This window comes from Dermacentor variabilis, unplaced genomic scaffold (assembly GCF_050947875.1).
Source record: "Dermacentor variabilis isolate Ectoservices unplaced genomic scaffold, ASM5094787v1 scaffold_304, whole genome shotgun sequence".
Classification (NCBI taxonomy): Eukaryota; Metazoa; Arthropoda; class Arachnida; order Ixodida; family Ixodidae; genus Dermacentor; species Dermacentor variabilis.
The window spans coordinates 18,463-37,888 of NW_027460483.1; the positions used below are offsets into that span (position 1 = coordinate 18,463).

Consider the following 19,426-nt stretch of genomic DNA (forward strand, 5'->3'; position numbering starts at 1 on the left):
TTTTTTTCATTTGCACAACGTGTGGGCGGTTGCATTTACTGTAACTTACGTTCAACTGAGCCTGCTTGTAGAGCCAACGCTGAAGTGTAACACCAACAATATTCAGGCCACTACACGATATTGTACGCGGAATGATGACGCTGGTAAGCGGTATACGTGATGATGCAAAATTTATTCGCACAAGCTTCTAACCGCTTACTTATCACACCCGCATACAGCTCAATGACAACGCATCAATAAAGTGGCACCTTCTGGGCTGGAATGCGCGCAAAAATGTGGCGCTCGCCCTCTTGTTTTTGTGAGCACTAGCACGCACGCATGCAGCGAACAACCACAAACGGAGTGATCAACGTACACGACGCGTGCGTGTATTGTTCACGGAAAGACTGCCGCGTACGTGCTGTATGCTGTAGCAATACATTCGGCGACTGCACAACATAGCAGCACGATACAGGTGCAGTCGTAAACAGCATATTCTCGCCATCGGTCATACCATGCTGAATACGCCGGTTCTCGTCCGCTCCCCGAAGCTAAGCAGCATTGGGCTCGGTCAGTACTTGGGAGGGTGACCACCTGGGAACACCGAGTGCTGATGGCACCGTTCTTTTTGCTTTTTTATTGCGTGCTTCTGTGACGTCTCGTTTTTTTTTTCATTTGCACAACGTGTGGGTGGTTGCATATATTGTAACTTACGTTCAACTGGAGCCTGCTGGTAGAGCCAACGCCGAATTGTAACGCCAACAATATTCAGGCCACTACACGATATTGTACGCGGAATTATGACGGTGGTAAGCGGTATACGTAATGATGCAAAATTTAGTCGCACAAGCTTCTAACCGCTTACTTATCACACCCGCATACAGCTCAATGACAACGCATCAATAAAGTGGCACCTTGTGGGCTGCAACGCGCGCAAAATTTGGCGCTCGCCCTCTTGTTTTTGTGAGCACTAGCACGCACGCATGCAGCGAACAACCTCAAACGGAGTGATCAACGAACACGACGCGTGCGTGTATTGTTCACGGAAAGACTGCCGCGTACGTGCTGTATACTGTAGCAATACATTCGGCGACTGCACAGCATAGCAGCACGATACAGGTGCAGTCGTAAACAGCGCATTCTCGCCATCGGCCATACCATGCTCAATACGCCGGTTCTCGTCGGATCCCCGAAGCTAAGCAGCATTGGGCTCGGTCAGTACTTAGGAGGGAGACCACCTGGGAACACCGAGTGCTGACGGCACCGTTCTTTTTGCTTTTTTATTGCGTGCTTCTGTGACGTTTTTTTTTTTTTTTCATTTGCACAACGTGTGGGTGGTTGCATTTACTGTAACTTACGTTCTACTGGAGCCTGCTGGTAGAGCCAACGCCGAAGTGTAACACCAACAATATTCAGGCCACTACACGATATTGTAGGCGGAATGATGACGGTGGTAAGCGGTATACGTAATGATGCAAAATTTAGTCGCACAAGCTTCTAACCGCTTACTTATCACACCCGCATACAGCTCAATGACAACGCATCAATAAAGTGGCACCTTGTGGGCTGCAACGCGCGCAAAATGTGGCGCTCGCCCTCTTGTTTTTGTGAGCACTAGCACGCACGCATGCAGCGAACAACCACAAACGGAGTGATCAACGTACACGACGCGTGCGTGTATTGTTACCGGAAAGACTGCCGCGTACGTGCTGTATGCTGTAGCAATACATTCGGCGACTGCACAACATAGCAGCACGATACAGGTGCAGTCGTAAACAGCACATTCTCGCCATCGGCCATATCATGCTGAATACGCCGGTTCTCGTCGGATCCCCGAAGCTAAGCAGCATTGGGCTCGGTCAGTACTTGGGAGGGAGACCACCTGGGAACACCGAGTGCTGATGGCACGTTCTTCTCGCTTTTTTATTGCGTGCTTCTGTGACGTCTTGTTTTTTTTTCATTTGCACAACGTGTGGGTGGTTGCATTTACTGTAACTTACGTTCAACTGGAGCCTGCTGGTAGAGCCAACGCCGAATTGTAACGCCAACAATATTCAGGCCACTACACGATATTGTAGGCGGAATGATGACGGTGGTAAGCGGTATACGTAATGATGCAAAATTTAGTCGCACAAGCTTCTAACCGCTTAATTATCACACCCGCATACAGCTCAATGACAACGCATCAATAAAGTGGCACCTTGTGGGCTGCAACGCGCGCAAAATGTTGCGCTCGCCCTCTTGTTTTTGAGAGCACTAGCACGCACGCATGCAGCGAACAACCACAAACGGAGTGATCAACGTACACGACGCGTGCGTGTATTGTTCACGGAAAGACTGCCGCGTACGTGCTGTATGCTGTAGCAATACCTTCGGCGACTGCACAACATAGCAGCACGATACAGGTGCAGTCGTAAACAGCACATTCTCGCCATCGGCCATATCATGCTGAATACGCCGGTTCTCTTCGGATCCCCGAAGCTAAGCAGCATTGGGCTCGGTCACTACTTGGGAGGGAGACCACCTGGGAACACCGAGTGCTGATGACACCGTTCTTTTCGCTTTTTTATTGCGTGCTTCTGTGACGTCTTGTTTTTTTTTCATTTGCACAACGTGTGGGTGGCTGCATTTACTGTAACTTACGTTCAACTGGAGCCTGCTGGTAGAGCCAACGCCGAATTGTAACGCCAACAATATTCAGGCCACTACACGATATTGTAGGCGGAATGATGACGGTGGTAAGCGGTATACGTAATGATGCAAAATTTAGTCGCACAAGCTTCTAACCGCTTACTTATCACACCCGCATACAGCTCAATGACAACGCATCAATAAAGTGGCACTTTGTGGGATGCAACGCGCGCAAAATGTGGCGCTTGCCCTCTTGTTTTTGAGAGCACTAGCACGCACGCATGCAGCGAACAACCACAAACGGAGTGATCAACGTACACGACGCGTGCGTGTATTGTTCACGGAAAGACTGCCGCGTACGTGCTGTATGCTGTAGCAATACATTCGGCGACTGCACAAGATAGCAGCACGATACAGGTGCAGTCGTAAACAGCACATTCTCGCCGTCGGCCATACCATGCTGAATACGCCGGTTCTCGTCCGATCCCCGAAGCTAAGCAGCATTGGGCTCGGTCAGTACTTGGGAGGGAGACCACCTGGGAACACCGAGTGCTGATGGCACCGTTCTTTTCGCTTTTTTATTGCGTGCTTCTGTGACGTCTTGTTTTTTTTTTCATTTGCACAACGTGTGGGTGGTTGCATTTGCTGTAACTTACGTTCAACTGGAGCCTGCTTGTAGAGCCGACGCCGAAGTGTAACACCAACAATATTCAGGCCACTACACGATATTGTACGCGGAATGATGACGGTGGTAAGCGGTATACGTAATGATGCAAAATTTAGTCGCACAAGCTTCTAACCGCTTACTTATCACACCCGCATACTGTTCAATGACAACGCATGAATAAATGGCACCTTGTGGGCTGCAACGCGCGCAAAATGTGGCGCTCGCCCTCTTGTTTTTGTGAGCACTAGCACGCACGCATGCAGCGAACAACCACAAACGGAGTGATCAACCTACACGACGCGTGCGTGTATTGTTCACTGAAAGACTGCCGCGTACGTGCTGTATGCTGTAGCAATACATTCGGCGACTGCACAACATAGCAGCACGATACAGGTGCAGTCGTAAACAGCACATTCTCCCCATCGGCCATACCATGCTGAATACGCCGGTTCTCGTCCGATCCCCGAAGCTAAGCAGCATTGGGCTCGGTCAGTACTTGGGAGGGAGACCACCTGGGAACACCGAGTGCTGATGGCACCGTTCTTTTCGCTTTTTTATTGCGTGCTTCTGTGACGTCCTGTTTTTTCTTTTTTTTCATTTGCACAACGTGTGGGTGGTTGCATAAACTGTAACTTACGTTCAACTGGAGCCTGCTGGTAGAGCCAACGCCGAAGTGTAACACCAACAATATTCACGACACTACACGATATTGTACGCGGAATGATGACGGGGGTAAGCGGTATACGTAATGATGCAAAATTTGGTCGCACAAGCTTCTAACCGCTTACTTATCACACCCGCATACAGCTCAATGACAACGCATCAATAAAGTGGCACCCTGTGGGCTGCAACGCGCGCAAAATGTGGCGCTCGGCCTCTTGTTTTTGTGAGCACTAGCACGCACGCATGCAGCGAACAACCACAAACGGAGTGATCAACGTACACGACGCGTGCGTGTATTGTTCACGGAAAGACTGCCGCGTACGTGCTGTATGCTGTAGCAATACATTCGGCGACTGCACAACATAGCAACACGATACAGGTGTAGTCGTAAACATCACATTCTCGCCATCGGCCATATGATGCTGAATGCGCCGGTTCTCGTCCGATCCCCGAATCTAAGCAGCATTGGGCTCGGTCAGTACTTGGCAGGGAGACCACCTGGGAACACCGAGTGCTGATGGCACCGTTCTTTTTGCTTTTTTATTGCGTGCTTCTGTGACGTATTGTTTTTTTTTTCATTTGCACAACGTGTGGGTGGTTGCATTTACTGTAACTTACGTTCAACTGGAGCCTGCTGGTAGAGCCAACGCCGAAGTGTAACACCAACAATATTCAGGCCACTACACGATATTGTACGCGGAATGATGACGGTGGTAAGCGGTATACGTAATGATGCAAAATTTAGTCGCACAAGCTTCTAACCGCTTACTTATCACACCCGCATACAGCTCAATGACAACGCATCAATAAAGTGGCACCTTGTGGGCTGCAACGCGCGCAAAATGTGGCGCTCGCCCTCTTGTTTTTGTGAGCACTAGGACGCACGCATGCAGCGAACAACCACAAACGGAGTGATCAACGTACACGACGCGTGCCTGTATTGTTCACGGAAAGACTGGCGCGTACGTGCTGTATGCTGTAGCAATACATTCGGCAACTGCACAACATAGCAGCACGATACAGGTGCAGTCGTAAACAGCACACTCTCGCCATCGGCCATACCATGCTGAGTACGCCGGTTCTCGTCCGATCCCCGTAGCTAAGCAGCATTGGGCTCGGTCAGTACTTGGCAGGGAGACCACCTGGGAACACCGAGTGCTGATGGCACCGTTCTTTTTGCTTTTTTATTGCGTGCTTCTGTGACGTCTTGTTTTTTTTTTCTTTTTCATTTGCACAACGTGTGGGTGGTTGCATTTACTGTAACTTACGTTCAACTGGAGCCTGCTGGTAGAGCCAACGCCGAAGTGTAACACCAACAATATCCAGGCCACTACACGATATTGTACGCGGAATGATGACGGTGGTAAGCGGTATACGTAATGATGCAAAATTTAGTCGCACAAGGTTCTAACCGCTTACTTATCACACCCGCATACAGCTCAACGACAACGCATCAATAAAGTGGCACCTTGTGGGCTGCAACGCGCGCAAAATGTGGCGCTCGCCCTCTTGTTTTTGTGAGCACTAGCACGCACGTATGCAGCGAACAACCACAAACGGAGTGGTCAACGTACACGATGCGTGCGTGTATTGCTCACGGAAAGACTGCCGCGTAAGGGCTGTATGCTGTAGCAATACATTCGGCGACTGCACAACATAGCAGCACGATACAGGTGCAGTCGTAAACAGCACATTCTCGCCATCGGCCATACCATGCTGAATACGCCGGTTCTCGTCCGATCCCCGAAGCTAAGCAGCATTGGGCTCGGTCAGTACTTGGGAGGGAGACCACCTGGGAACACCGAGTGCTGATGGCACCGTTGTTTTTGCTTTTTTATTGCGTGCTTCTGTGACGTCTTGTTTTTTTTTTCATTTGCACAACGTGTGGGTGGTTGCATATACTGTAACTTACGTTCAACTGGAGCCTGCTGGTAGAGCCAACGCCGAAGTGTAACACCAACAATATTCAGGCCACTACACGATATTTTACGCGGAATGATGACGGTGGTAAGCGGTATACGTAATGATGCAAAATTTAGTCCCACAAACTTCTAACCGCTTACTTATCACACCCGCATACAGATCAATGACAACGCATCAATAAAGTGGCACCTTGTGGGCTGCAACGCGCGCAAAATGTGGCGCTCGCACTCTTGTTTTTGTGAGCACTAGCACGCACGCATGCAGCGAACAACCACAAACGGAGTGATCAACGTACACGACGCGTGCGTGTATTGTTCACGGAAAGACTGCCGCGTACGTGCTGTATGCTGCAGCAATACATTTGGCGACTGCACAACATAGCAGCACGATACAGGTGCAGTCGTAAACAGCACATTCTCGCCATCGGCCATACCACGCTGAATACACCGGTTCTCGTCCGATCCCCGAAGCTAAGCAGCATTGGGCTCGGTCAGTACTTGGGAGGGAGACTACCTGGGAACACCGAGTGCTGATGGCACCGTTCTTTATGCTTTTTTATTGCGTGCTTCTGTGACGTCTTGTTTTTTCTTTTCATTTGCACAACGTGTGGGTGGTTGCATTTACTGTAACTTACGTTCAACTGGAGCCTGCTGGTAGAGCCAACGCCGAAGTGTAACACCAACAATATTCAGGCCACTACACGATATTGTACGCGAAATGATGACGCTGGTAAGCGGTATACGTAATGATGCAAAATTTAGTCGCACAAGCTTCTAACCGCTTACTTATCACACCCGCATACAGCTCAATGACAACGCATCAATAAAGTGGCACCTTGTGGGTTGCAACGCGCGCAAAATGTGGCGCTCGCCCTCTTGTTTTTGTAAGCACTAGCACGCATGCATGCAGCGAACAACCACAAACGGAGTGATCAACGTACACGACGCGTGCGTGTATTGTTCACGGAAAGACTGCCGCGTACGTGCTGTATGCTGTAGCAATACATTCCGCGACTGCACTACATAGCAGCACGATATAGGTGCAGTCGTAAAGAGCACATTCTCGCCATCGGCCATACCATGCTGAATACGCCGGTTCTCGACCGATCCCCGAAGCTAAGCAGCATTGGGCTCGGTCACTACTTGGGAGTGAGACCACCTGGGAACACCGAGTGCTGATGGCACCGTTCTTTTTGCTTTTTTATTGCGTGCTTCTGTGACGTCTTGTTTTTTTTTTTCATTTGCACAACGTGTGGGTGGTTGCATTTACTGTAACCTACGTTCAACTGGAGCCTGCTGGTAGAGCCAACGCCGAAGTGTAACACTAACAATATTCAGGCCACTACACGATATTGTACGCGCAATGATGACGGTGGTAAGCGGTATACGTAATGATGCAATATTTAGTCGCACAAGCTTCTAACCGCTTACTTATCACACCCGCATACAGCTCAACGACAACGCATCAATAAAGTGGCACCTTGTGGGCTGCAACGCGCGCAAAATGTGGCGCTCGCCCTATTGCTTTGTGAGCACTAGCACGCACGCATGCAGCGAACAACCACAAACAGAGTGATCAACGTACACGACGCGTGCGTGTATTGTTTACGGAAAGACTGCCGCGTACGTGCTGTAGGCTGTAGCAATACATTCCGCGACTGCACTACATAGCAGCACGATATAGGTGCAGTCGTACACAGCACATTCTCGCCATCGGCCATACCATGCTGAATACGCCGGTTCTCGTCCGATCCCCGAAGCTAAGCAGCATTGGGCTCGGTCAATACTTGGCAGTGAGACCACCTGGGAGCACCGAGTGCTGATGGCACCGTTCTTTTTGCTTTTTTATTGCGTGCTTCTGTGACGTCTTGTTTTTTTTTTTCGTTTGCACAACGTGTGGGTGGTTGCATTTACTGTAACTTACGTTCAACTGGAGCCTGCTGGTAGAGCCAACGCCGAAGTGTAACACCCACAATATTCAGGCCACTACACGATATTGTACGCGGAATGATGACGGTTGTAAGCGGTATACGTAATGATGCAAAATTTAGTCGCACAAGCTTCTAACCGCTTACTTATCACACCCGCATACAACTCAATGACAACGCATCAATAAAGTGGCACCTTGTGGGCTGCAACGCGCGCAAAATGTAGCGCTCGCCCTCTTGTTTTGTGAGCATTAGCACGCACGCATGCAGCGAACAACCACAAACGGAGTGATCAACGTACACGACGCGTGCGTGTATTGTTCACTGAAAGACTGCCGCGTACGTGCTGTATGCTGTAGCAATACATTCGGCGACTGCACAACATAGTAGCACGATACAGGTGCAGTCGTAAACAGCACATTCTCGCCATCGGCCATACCATGCTGAATACGCCGGTTCTCGTCCGATCCCCGAAGCTAAGCAGCATTGGGCTCAGTCAGTACTGGTGAGGGAGACCACCTGGGAACACTGAGTGCTGATGGCACCGTTCTTTTTGCTTTTTCATTGCGTGCTTCTGTGACGTCTTGTTTTTTTTCATTTGCACAACGTGTGGGTGGTTGCATTTACTGTAACTTACGTTCTACTGGAGCCTGCCGGTAGAGCCAACGCCGAAGTGTAACACCAACAATATTCAGGCCACTACACGATATTATACGCGGAATGATGACGGTGGTAAGCAGTATACGTAATGATGCAAAATTTAGTGGCACAAGCTTCTAACCGCTTACTTATCACACCCGCATACAGCTCAATGACAACGCATCAATAAAGTGGCACCTTGTGGGCAGCAACGCGCGCAAAATGTGGTGCTCGCCCTCTTGTTTTTGTGAGCACTAGCACGCACGCATGCAGCGAACAACCACAAACGGAGTGATCAACGTACACGACGCGTGCGTGTATTGTTCACGGAAAGAATGCCGCGTACGTGCTCTATGCTGTAGCAATACATTCGGTGACTGCACAACATAGCAGCACGATACAGGTGCAGTCGTAAACAGCACATTCTCGCCATCGGCCATACCATGCTGAATACGCCGGTTCTCGTCCGATCCCCGAAGCTAAGCAGCATTGGGCTCTGTCAGTACTTGGGAGGGAGACCACCTGGGAACACTGAGTGCTGATGGCACCGTTCTTTTTGCTTTTTTATTGCGTGCTTCTGTGACGTCTTGTTTTTTTTCATTTGCACAACGTGTGGGTGGTTGCATTTACTGTAACTTACGTTCAACTGGAGCCTGCTGGTAGAGCCAACGCCGAAGTGTAACACCAACAATATTCAGGCCACTACACGATATTGTACGCGGAATGATGACGGTGGTAAGCGGTATACGTAATGATGCAAAATTTAGTGGCACAAGCTTCTAACCGCTTACTTATCACACCCGCATACAGCTCATTGACAACGCATCAATAAAGTGGCACCTTGTGGGCTGCAACGCGCACAAAATGTGGCGCTCGCCCTCTTCTTTTTGTGAGCACTAGCACGCACGCATGCAGCGAACAACCACAAACGGAGTGATCAACGTACACGACGCGTGCGTGTATTGTTCACGGAAAGACTGCCGTGTACGTGCTGTATGCTGTAGGAATACATTCGGTGACTGCACAACATAGCAGCACGATACAGATGCAGTCGTAAACAGCACATTCTCGCCATCGGCCATACCATGCTCAATACGCCGGTTCTCGTCCGATCCCCGAAGCTAAGCAGCATTGGGCTCGGTCAGGACTTCGGAGGGAGACCACCTGGGAACACCGAGTGGTGATGGCACCGTTCTTTTTGCTTTTTTATTGCGTGCTTCTGTGACGTCTTGTTTTTTTTTTCCTTTGCACAACGTGTGAGTGGTTGCATTTACTGTAACTTACGTTCAACTGGAGCCTGCTGGTAGAGCCAACGCTGAAGTGTAACACCAACAATATTCAGGCCACTACACGATATTGTACGCGGAATGATGACTGTGGTAAGCGGTATACGTAATGATGCAAAATTTAGTCGCAGAAGCTTCTAACCGCTCACTTATCACACCCGCATACAGCTCAATAACAACGCATCAATAAAGTGGCACCTTGTGGGCTGCAACGCGCGCAAAATGTGGCGCTCGCCCTCTTGTTTTGTGAGCACTAGCACGCAGGCATGCAGCGAACAACCACAAACGGAGTGTTCAACGTACACGACGCGTGCGTGTATTGTTCACGGAAAGACAGCCGCGTACGTGCTGTATGCTGTAGCAATACATTCGGCGACTGCACAACATAGCAGCACGATACAGGTGCAGTCGTAAACAGCACATTCTCGCCATCGGCCATACCATGCTGAATACGCCGGTTCTCGTCCGATCCCCGAAGCTAAGCAGCATTGGGCTCGGTCAGTACTGGTGAGGGAGACCACCTGGGAACACTGAGTGCTGATGGCACCGTTCTTTTTGCTTTTTTATTGCGTGCTTCTGTGACGTCTTGTTTTTTTTAATTTGCACAACGTGTGGGTGGTTGCATTTACTGTAACTTACGTTCTACTGGAGCCTGCCGGTAGAGCCAACGCCGAAGTGTAACACCAACAATATTCAGGCCACTACACGATATTATACGCGGAATGATGACGGTGGTAAGCGGTATACGTAATGATGCAAAATTTAGTGGCACAAGCTTCTAACCGCTTACTTATCACACCCGCATACAGCTCAATGACAACGCATCAATAAAGTGGCACCTTGTGGGCGCAACGCGCGCAAAATGTGGCGCTCGCCCTCTTGTTTTTGTGAGCACTAGCACGCACGCATGCAGCGAACAACCACAAACGGAGGGATCAACGTACACGACGCGTGCGTGTATTGTTCACGGAAAGACTGCCGCGTACGTGCTGTATGCTGTAGCAATACATTCGGCGACTGCACAACATAGCAGCACGATACAGGTGCAGTCGTAAACAGCACATTCTCGCCATCGGCCATACCATGCTGAATACGCCGGTTCTCGTCCGATCCCCGAAGCTAAGCAGCATTGGGCTCGGTCAGTACTTGGGATGGAGACCACCTGGGAACACCGAGTGCTGATGGCACCGTTCTTTTTGCTTTTTTATTGCGTGCTTCTGTGACGTCTTGTTGTTTTTTTTTTTCATTTGCACTACGTGTGGGTGGTTGCATTTACTGTAACTTACGTTCAACTGGAGCCTGCTGGTAGAGCCAACTCCGAAGTGTAACACCAACAATATTCAGGCCACTACACGATATTGTACGCGGAATGATGACGCTGGTAAGCGGTATTCGTAATGATGCAAAATTTAGTCGCACAAGCTTCTAACCGCTTACTTATCACACCCGCATACAGCTCAATAACAACGCATCAATAAAGTGGCACCTTGTGGGCGCAACGCGCGCAAAATGTGGCGCTCGCCCTCTTGTTTTTGTGAGCACTAGCACGCACGCATGCAGTGAACAACCACAAACGGAGGGATCAACGTACACGACGTGCGCGTGTATTGTTCACCGAAAGACTGCCGCGTACGTGCTGTATGCTGAAGCAATACATTCGGCGACTGCACAACATAGCAGCACGATACAGGTTCAGTCGTAAACAGCACATTCTCGCCATCGGCGATACCATGCTGAATACGCCGGTTCTCGTCCGATCCCCGAAGCTAAGCAGCATTGGGCTCGGTCAGTACTTGGGAGGGAGACCACCTGGCAACACCGAGTGCTGATGGCACCGTTCTTTTTGCTTTTTATTGCGTGCTTCTGTGGCGTCTTGTTTTTTTTTCATTTGCACAACATGTGGGTGGTTGCATTTACTGTAACTTACGTTCAACTGGAGCCTGCTGGTAGAGCCAACGCCGAAGTGTAACACCAACAATATTCAGGCCACTACACGATATTGTACGCGGAATGACGACGGTGGTAAGCGGTATACGTAATGATGCAAAATTTAGTCGCACAAGCTTCTAACAGCTTACTTATCACACCCGCATACAGCTCAATGACAACGCATCAATAAAGTGGCACCTTGTGGGCTGCAACGCGCGCAAAATGTGGCGCTCGCCCTCTTGTTTTGTGAGCACTAGCACGCACGCATGCAGCGAACAACCACAAACGGAGTGATCAACGTACACGACGCGTGCGTGTATTGTTCACAGAAAGACTGCCGCGTACGTGCTGTATGCTGTAGCAATACATTCGGCGACTGCACAACATAGCAGCACGATACAGGTGCAGTCGTAAACAGCACATTCTCGCCATCGGCCATACCATGCTGAATACGCCGGTTCTCGTCCGATACCCGTAGCTAAGCAGCTTTGGGCTCGGTCAGTATTTGGGAGGGAGACCACCTGGGAACACCGAGTGCTGATGGCACCGTTCTTTTTGCTTTTTTATTGCGTGCTTCTGTGACGTCTTGTTGTTTTTATTTCATTTGCACAACGTGTGGGTAGTTGCATTTACTGTAACTTACGTTCAACTGGAGCCTGCTGGTAGAGCCAACGCCGAAGTGTAACACCAACAATATTCAGGCCACTACACGATATTGTACGCGGAATGATGACGGTGGTAAGCGGTATACGTAATGATGCAAAATTTAGTGACACAAGCTTCTAACCGCTTACTTATCACACCCGCATACAGCTCAATAACAACGCATCAATAAAGTGGCACCTTGTGGGCTGCAACGCGCGCAAAATGTGGCGCTCGCCCTCTTGTTTTGTGAGCACTAGCACGCACGCATGCAGCGAACAACCACAAACGGAGTGATCAACGTACACGACGGGCGCGTGTAATGTTCACGGAAAGGCTGCCGCTTACGTGCTGTATGCTGTAGCAATACATTCGGCGACTGCACAACATAGCAGCACGATACAGGTGCAGTCGTAAACAGCACATTCTCGCCATCGGCCATACCATGCTGAATACGCCGGTTCTCGTCCGATCCCCGAAGCTAAGCAGCATTGGGCTCGGTCAGTACTTGGGAGGGAGACCACCTGGCAACACCGAGTGCTGATGGCACCGTTCTTTTTGCTTTTTTATTGCGTGCTTCTGAGACGTCTTGTTTTTTTTCATTTGCACAACATGTGGGTGGTTGCATTTACTGTAACTTACGTTCAACTGCAGCCTGCTGGTAGAGCCAACGCCGAAGTGTAACACCAACAATATTCAGGCCACTACATGATATTGTACGCGGAATGATGACTGTGGTAAGCGGTATACGTAATGATGCAAAATTTAGTCGCACAAGCTTCTAACCGCTTACTTATCACACCCGCATACAGCTCAATGACAACGCATCAATAAAGTGGCACCTTGTGGGCTGCAACGCGCGCAAAATGTGGCGCTCGCCCTCTTGTATTGTGAGCACTAGCACGCACGCATGCAGCGAACAACCACAAACGGAGAGATCAACGTACACGACGCGTGCGTGTATTGTTCACGGAAAGACTGCCGCGTACGTGCTGTATGCGGTAGCAATACATTCGGCGACTGCACAACATAGTAGCACGATACAGGTGCAGTCGTAAACAGCACATTCTCGCCATCGGCCATACCATGCTGAATACGCCGGTTCTCGTCCGATCCCCGAAGCTAAGCAGCATTGGGCTCGGTCAGTACTTGGGAGGGAGACCACCTGGGAACACTGAGTGCTGATGGCACCGTTCTTTTTGCTTTTTTATTGCGTGCTTCTGTGACGTCTTGTTTTTTTTCTCATTTGCACAACGTGTGGGTGGTTGCATTTACTGTAACTTACGTTCAACTGGAGCCTACTGGTAGAGCCAACGCCGAAGTGTAACACCAACAATATTCAGGCCACTACACGATATTGTACGCGGAATGATGACGGTGCTAAGCGGTATACGTAATGATGCAAAATTTAGTGGCACAAGCTTCTAACCGCTTACTTATCACACCCGCATACAGCTCATTGACAACGCATCAATAAAGTGGCACCTTGTGGGCTGCAACGCGCGCAAATTGTGGCGCTCGCCCTCTTGTTTTTGTGAGCACTAGCACGCACGCATGCAGCGAATAACCACAAACGGAGGGATCAACGTACACGACGCGTGCGTGTATTGTTCACGGAAAGACTGCCGCGTACGTGCTGTATGCTGTAGCAATACATTCGGCGACTGCACAACATAGCAGCACGATACAGGTGCAGTCGTAAACAGCACATTCTCGCCATCGGCCATACCATGCTGAATACGCCGGTTCTCGTCCGATCCCCGAAGCTAAGCAGCATTGGGCTCGGTCAGTACTTGGGAGGGAGACCACCTGGCAACACCGAGTGCTGATGGCACCGTTCTTTTTGCTTTTTTATTGCGTGCTTCTGTGACGTCTTGTTTTTATTTCATTTGCACAACATGTGGATGGTTGCATTTACTGTAACTTACGTTCAACTGGAGCCTGCTGGTAGAGCCAACGCCGAAGTGTAACACCAACAATATTCAGGCCACTACACGATATTATACGCGGAATGATGACGGTGGTAAGCGGTATACGTAATGATGCAAAATTTAGTGGCACAAGCTTCTAACCGCTTACTTATCACACCCGCATACAGCTCAATGACAACGCATCAATAAAGTGGCACCTTGTGGGCACCAACGCGCGCAAAATGTGGCGCTCGCCCTCTTGTTTTTGTGAGCACTAGCACGCACGCATGCAGCGAACAACCACAAACGGAGTGATCAACGTACACGACGCGTGCGTGTATTGTTCACGGAAAGACTGCCGCGTACGTGCTGTATGCTGTAGCAATACATTCGGTGACTGCACAACATAGCAGCACGGTACAGGTGCAGTCGTAAACAGCCCATTCTCGCCATCGGCCGTACCATGCTGAATACGCCGGTTCTCGTCCGATCCACGAAGCTAAGCAGCATTGGGCTCGGTCAGTACTTGGGAGGGAGACCACCAGGGAACACCGAGTGCTGATGGCACCGTTCTTTTTGCTTTTTTATTGCGTGCTTCTGTGACGTCTTGTTGTTTTTTTTTTCATTTGCACAACGTGTGGGCGGTTGCATTTACTGTAACTTACGTTCAACTGGAGCCTGCTTGTAGAGCCAACGCCGAAGTGTAACACCAACAATATTCAGGCCACTACACGATATTGTACGCGGAATGATGACGCTGGTAAGCGGTATACGTGATGATGCAAAATTTAGTCGCACAAACTTCTAACCGCTTACTTATCACACCCGCATACAGCTCAATGACAACGCATCAATAAAGTGGCACCTTCTGGGCTGCAATGCGCGCAAAATGTGGCGCTCGCCCTCTTGTTTTTGTGAGCACTAGCACGCACGCATGCAGCGAACAACCACAAACGGAGTGATCAACGTACACGACGCGTGCGTGTATTGTTCACGGAAAGACTGCCGCGTACGTGCTGTATGCTGTAGCAATACATTCGGCGACTGCACAACATAGCAGCACGATACAGGTGCAGTCGTAAACAGCATATTCTCGCCATCGGCCATACCATGCTGAATACGCCGGTTCTCGTCCGCTCCCCGAAGCTAAGCAGCATTGGGCTCGGTCAGTACTTGGGAGGGAGACCACCTGGGAACACCGAGTGCTGATGGCACCGTTCTTTTTGCTTTTTTATTGCGTGCTTCTGTGACGTCTCGTTTTTTTTTTCATTTGCACAACGTGTGGGTGGTTGCATTTACTGTAACTTACGTTCAACTGGAGCCTGCTGGTAGAGCCAACGCCGAATTGTAACGCCAACAATATTCAGGCCACTACACGATATTGTACGCGGAATTATGACGGTGGTAAGCGGTATACGTAATGATGCAAAATTTAGTCGCACAAGCTTCTAACCGCTTACTTATCACACCCGCATACAGCTCAATGACAACGCATCAATAAAGTGGCACCTTGTGGGCTGCAACGCGCGCAAAATGTGGCGCTCGCCCTCTTCTTTTTGTGAGCACTAGCACGCACGCATGCAGCGAACAACCACAAACGGAGTGATCAACGAACACGACGCGTGCGTGTATTGTTCACGGAAAGACTGCCGCGTACGTGCTGTATGCTGTAGCAATACATTCGGCGACTGCACAGCATAGCAGCACGATACAGGTGCAGTCGTAAACAGCGCATTCTCGCCATCGGCCATACCATGCTCAATACGCCGGTTCTCGTCGGATCCCCGAAGCTAAGCAGCATTGGGCTCGGTCAGTACTTAGGAGGGAGACCACCTGGGAACACCGAGTGCTGACGGCACCGCTCTTTTTGCTTTTTTATTGCGTGCTTCTGTGACGTTTTGTTTTTTTTTCATTTGCACAACGTGTGGGTGGTTGCATTTACTGTAACTTAGGTTCTACTGGAGCCTGCTGGTAGAGCCAACGCCGAAGTGTAACACCAACAATATTCAGGCCACTACACGATATTGTAGGCGGAATGATGACGGTGGTAAGCGGTATACGTAATGATGCAAAATTTAGTCGCACAAGCTTCTAACCGCTTACTTATCACACCCGCATACAGCTCAATGACAACGCATCAATAAAGTGGCACCTTGTGGGCTGCAACGCGCGCAAAATGTGGCGCTCGCCCTCTTGTTTTTGTGAGCACTAGCACGCACGCATGCAGCGAACAACCACAAACGGAGTGATCAACGTACACGACGCGTGCGTGTATTGTTCACGGAAAGACTGCCGCGTACGTGCTGTATGCTGTAGCAATACATTCGGCGACTGCACAACATAGCAGCACGATACAGGTGCAGTCGTAAACAGCACATTCTCGCCATCGGCCATATCATGCTGAATACGCCGGTTCTCGTCGGATCCCCGAAGCTAAGCAGCATTGGGCTCGGTCAGTACTTGGGAGGGAGACCACCTGGGAACACCGAGTGCTGATGGCACGTTCTTTTCGCTTTTTTATTGCGTGCTTCTGTGACGTCTTGTTTTTTTTTCATTTGCACAACGTGTGGGTGGTTGCATTTACTGTAACTTACGTTCAACTGGAGCCTGCTGGTAGAGCCAACGCCGAATTGTAACGCCAACAATATTCAGGCCACTACACGATATTGTAGGCGGAATGATGACGGCGGTAAGCGGTATACGTAATGATGCAAAATTTAGTCGCACAAGCTTCTAACCGCTTACTTATCACACCCGCATACAGCTCAATGACAACGCATCAATAAAGTGGCACCTTGTGGGCAGCAACGCCCGCAAAATGTTGCGCTCGCCCTCTTGTTTTTGAGAGCACTAGCACGCACGCATGCAGCGAACAACCACAAACGGAGTGATCAACGTACACGACGCGTGCGTGTATTGTTCACGGAAAGACTGCCGCGTACGTGCTGTATGCTGTAGCAATACCTTCGGCGACTGCACAACATAGCAGCACGATACAGGTGCAGTCGTAAACAGCACATTCTCGCCATCGGCCATATCATGCTCAATACGCCGGTTCTCTTCGAATCCCCGAAGCTAAGCAGCATTGGGCTCGGTCACTACTTGGGAGGGAGACCGCCTGGGAACACCGAGTGCTGATGGCACCGTTCTTTTCGCTTTTTTATTGCGTGCTTCTGAGACGTCTTGTTTTTTTTCATTTGCACAACATGTGGGTGGTTGCATTTACTGTAACTTACGTTCAACTGGAGCCTGCTGGTAGAGCCAACGCCGAAGTGTAACACCAACAATATTCAGGCCACTACACGATATTGTACGCGGAATGATGACGGTGGTAAGCGGTATACGTAATGATGCAAAATTTAGTGACACAAGCTTCTAACCGCTTACTTATCACACCCGCATACAGCTCAATAACAACGCATCAATAAAGTGGCACCTTGTGGGCTGCAACGCGCGCAAAATGTGGCGCTCGCCCTCTTGTTTTGTGAGCACTAGCACGCACGCATGCAGCGAACAACCACAAACGGAGTGATCAACGTACACGACGGGCGCGTGTAATGTTCACGGAAAGGCTGCCGCTTACGTGCTGTATGCTGTAGCAATACATTCGGCGACTGCACAACATAGCAGCACGATACAGGTGCAGTCGTAAACAGCACATTCTCGCCATCGGCCATACCATGCTGAATACGCCGGTTCTCGTCCGATCCCCGAAGCTAAGCAGCATTGGGCTCGGTCAGTACTTGGGAGGGAGACCACCTGGCAACACCGAGTGCTGATGGCACCGTTCTTTTTGCTTTTTTATTGCGTGCTTCTGAGACGTCTTGTTTTTTTTTTCATTTGCACAACATGTGGGTGGTTGCATTTACTGTAACTTACGTTCAACTGCAGCCTGCTGGTAGAGCCAACGCCGAAGTGTAACACCAACAATATTCAGGCCACTACACGATATTGTACGCGGAATGATGACGGTGCTAAGCGGTATACGTAATGATGCAAAATTTAGTGGCACAAGCTTCTAACCGCTTACTTATCACACCCGCATACAGCTCATTGACAACGCATCAATAAAGTGGCACCTTGTGGGCTGCAACGCGCGCAAATTGTGGCGCTCGCCCTCTTGTTTTTTTGAGCACTAGCACGCACGCATGCAGCGAATAACCACAAACGGAGGGATCAACGTACACGACGCGTGCGTGTATTGTTCACGGAAAGACTGCCGCGTACGTGCTGTATGCTGTAGCAATACATTCGGCGACTGCACAACATAGCAGCACGATACAGGTGCAGTCGTAAACAGCACATTCTCGCCATCGGCCATACCATGCTGAATACGCCGGTTCTCGTCCGATCCCCGAAGCTAAGCAGCATTGGGCTCGGTCAGTACTTGGGAGGGAGACCACCTGGCAACACCGAGTGCTGATGGCACCGTTCTTTTTGCTTTTTTATTGCGTGCTTCTGTGACGTCTTGTTTTTATTTCATTTGCACAACATGTGGATGGTTGCATTTACTGTAACTTACGTTCAACTGGAGCCTGCTGGTAGAGCCAACGCCGAAGTGTAACACCAACAATATTCAGGCCACTACACGATATTATACGCGGAATGATGACGGTGGTAAGCGGTATACGTAATGATGCAAAATTTAGTGGCACAAGCTTCTAACCGCTTACTTATCACACCCGCATACAGCTCAATGACAACGCATCAATAAAGTGGCACCTTGTGGGCACCAACGCGCGCAAAATGTGGCGCTCGCCCTCTTGTTTTTGTGAGCACTAGCACGCACGCATGCAGCGAACGACCACAAACGGAGTGATCAACGTACACGACGCGTGCGTGTATTGTTCACGGAAAGACTGCCGCGTACGTGCTGTATGCTGTAGCAATACATTCGGTGACTGCACAACATAGCAGCACGATACAGGTGCAGTCGTAAACAGCCCATTCTCGCCATCGGCCGTACCATGCTGAATACGCCGGTTCTCGTCCGATCCACGAAGCTAAGCAGCATTGGGCTCGGTCAGTACTTGGGAGGGAGACCACCAGGGAACACCGAGTGCTGATGGCACCGTTCTTTTTGCTTTTTTATTGCGTGCTTCTGTGACGTCTTGTTGTTTTTTTTTCATTTGCACAACGTGTGGGCGGTTGCATTTACTGTAACTTACGTTCAACTGGAGCCTGCTTGTAGAGCCAACGCCGAAGTGTAACACCAACAATATTCAGGCCA

The 19,426-nt window shown here is 49.9% G+C and overlaps 4 non-coding genes and 26 pseudogenes across 4 annotated transcripts; all 30 read left to right on the forward strand.

Moving 5' to 3' along the window:
- The first annotated feature begins 479 nt into the window (after window positions 1-479).
- On the forward strand, window positions 480-598 carry LOC142568888 (5S ribosomal RNA; annotated as a pseudogene).
- Window positions 599-1,123: 525 nt separating this feature from the next.
- LOC142568819 (5S ribosomal RNA) lies at window positions 1,124-1,242 on the forward strand (annotated as a pseudogene).
- A 525-nt stretch (window positions 1,243-1,767) lies between these two features.
- On the forward strand, window positions 1,768-1,886 carry LOC142568896 (5S ribosomal RNA; annotated as a pseudogene).
- A 523-nt stretch (window positions 1,887-2,409) lies between these two features.
- LOC142568844 (5S ribosomal RNA) lies at window positions 2,410-2,528 on the forward strand (annotated as a pseudogene).
- A 524-nt stretch (window positions 2,529-3,052) lies between these two features.
- Window positions 3,053-3,171, forward strand: LOC142568859 (5S ribosomal RNA). Its single transcript, XR_012825504.1, has one exon. It is a non-coding gene; the product is annotated as a 5S ribosomal RNA (ribosomal RNA).
- Window positions 3,172-3,695: 524 nt separating this feature from the next.
- LOC142568882 (5S ribosomal RNA) lies at window positions 3,696-3,814 on the forward strand (annotated as a pseudogene).
- A 530-nt stretch (window positions 3,815-4,344) lies between these two features.
- Window positions 4,345-4,463, forward strand: LOC142568836 (5S ribosomal RNA; annotated as a pseudogene).
- A 525-nt stretch (window positions 4,464-4,988) lies between these two features.
- LOC142568899 (5S ribosomal RNA) lies at window positions 4,989-5,107 on the forward strand (annotated as a pseudogene).
- Window positions 5,108-5,638: 531 nt separating this feature from the next.
- LOC142568889 (5S ribosomal RNA) lies at window positions 5,639-5,757 on the forward strand. The gene has a single exon (XR_012825520.1). It is a non-coding gene; the product is annotated as a 5S ribosomal RNA (ribosomal RNA).
- A 525-nt stretch (window positions 5,758-6,282) lies between these two features.
- On the forward strand, window positions 6,283-6,401 carry LOC142568891 (5S ribosomal RNA; annotated as a pseudogene).
- A 526-nt stretch (window positions 6,402-6,927) lies between these two features.
- On the forward strand, window positions 6,928-7,046 carry LOC142568839 (5S ribosomal RNA; annotated as a pseudogene).
- A 525-nt stretch (window positions 7,047-7,571) lies between these two features.
- On the forward strand, window positions 7,572-7,690 carry LOC142568835 (5S ribosomal RNA; annotated as a pseudogene).
- Window positions 7,691-8,215: 525 nt separating this feature from the next.
- Window positions 8,216-8,334, forward strand: LOC142568876 (5S ribosomal RNA). The gene has a single exon (XR_012825518.1). It is a non-coding gene; the product is annotated as a 5S ribosomal RNA (ribosomal RNA).
- Window positions 8,335-8,857: 523 nt separating this feature from the next.
- On the forward strand, window positions 8,858-8,976 carry LOC142568892 (5S ribosomal RNA; annotated as a pseudogene).
- A 523-nt stretch (window positions 8,977-9,499) lies between these two features.
- LOC142568852 (5S ribosomal RNA) lies at window positions 9,500-9,618 on the forward strand (annotated as a pseudogene).
- A 524-nt stretch (window positions 9,619-10,142) lies between these two features.
- On the forward strand, window positions 10,143-10,261 carry LOC142568900 (5S ribosomal RNA; annotated as a pseudogene).
- A 522-nt stretch (window positions 10,262-10,783) lies between these two features.
- On the forward strand, window positions 10,784-10,902 carry LOC142568790 (5S ribosomal RNA; annotated as a pseudogene).
- Window positions 10,903-11,430: 528 nt separating this feature from the next.
- LOC142568809 (5S ribosomal RNA) lies at window positions 11,431-11,549 on the forward strand (annotated as a pseudogene).
- Window positions 11,550-12,071: 522 nt separating this feature from the next.
- LOC142568834 (5S ribosomal RNA) lies at window positions 12,072-12,190 on the forward strand (annotated as a pseudogene).
- A 526-nt stretch (window positions 12,191-12,716) lies between these two features.
- Window positions 12,717-12,835, forward strand: LOC142568797 (5S ribosomal RNA; annotated as a pseudogene).
- Window positions 12,836-13,357: 522 nt separating this feature from the next.
- On the forward strand, window positions 13,358-13,476 carry LOC142568873 (5S ribosomal RNA). Its single transcript, XR_012825515.1, has one exon. It is a non-coding gene; the product is annotated as a 5S ribosomal RNA (ribosomal RNA).
- A 525-nt stretch (window positions 13,477-14,001) lies between these two features.
- Window positions 14,002-14,120, forward strand: LOC142568798 (5S ribosomal RNA; annotated as a pseudogene).
- Window positions 14,121-14,644: 524 nt separating this feature from the next.
- Window positions 14,645-14,763, forward strand: LOC142568829 (5S ribosomal RNA; annotated as a pseudogene).
- A 528-nt stretch (window positions 14,764-15,291) lies between these two features.
- On the forward strand, window positions 15,292-15,410 carry LOC142568878 (5S ribosomal RNA; annotated as a pseudogene).
- Window positions 15,411-15,935: 525 nt separating this feature from the next.
- Window positions 15,936-16,054, forward strand: LOC142568820 (5S ribosomal RNA; annotated as a pseudogene).
- A 524-nt stretch (window positions 16,055-16,578) lies between these two features.
- On the forward strand, window positions 16,579-16,697 carry LOC142568897 (5S ribosomal RNA; annotated as a pseudogene).
- Window positions 16,698-17,220: 523 nt separating this feature from the next.
- Window positions 17,221-17,339, forward strand: LOC142568856 (5S ribosomal RNA; annotated as a pseudogene).
- A 522-nt stretch (window positions 17,340-17,861) lies between these two features.
- On the forward strand, window positions 17,862-17,980 carry LOC142568799 (5S ribosomal RNA; annotated as a pseudogene).
- A 525-nt stretch (window positions 17,981-18,505) lies between these two features.
- On the forward strand, window positions 18,506-18,624 carry LOC142568800 (5S ribosomal RNA; annotated as a pseudogene).
- A 524-nt stretch (window positions 18,625-19,148) lies between these two features.
- On the forward strand, window positions 19,149-19,267 carry LOC142568831 (5S ribosomal RNA; annotated as a pseudogene).
- Window positions 19,268-19,426: the final 159 nt, after the last annotated feature.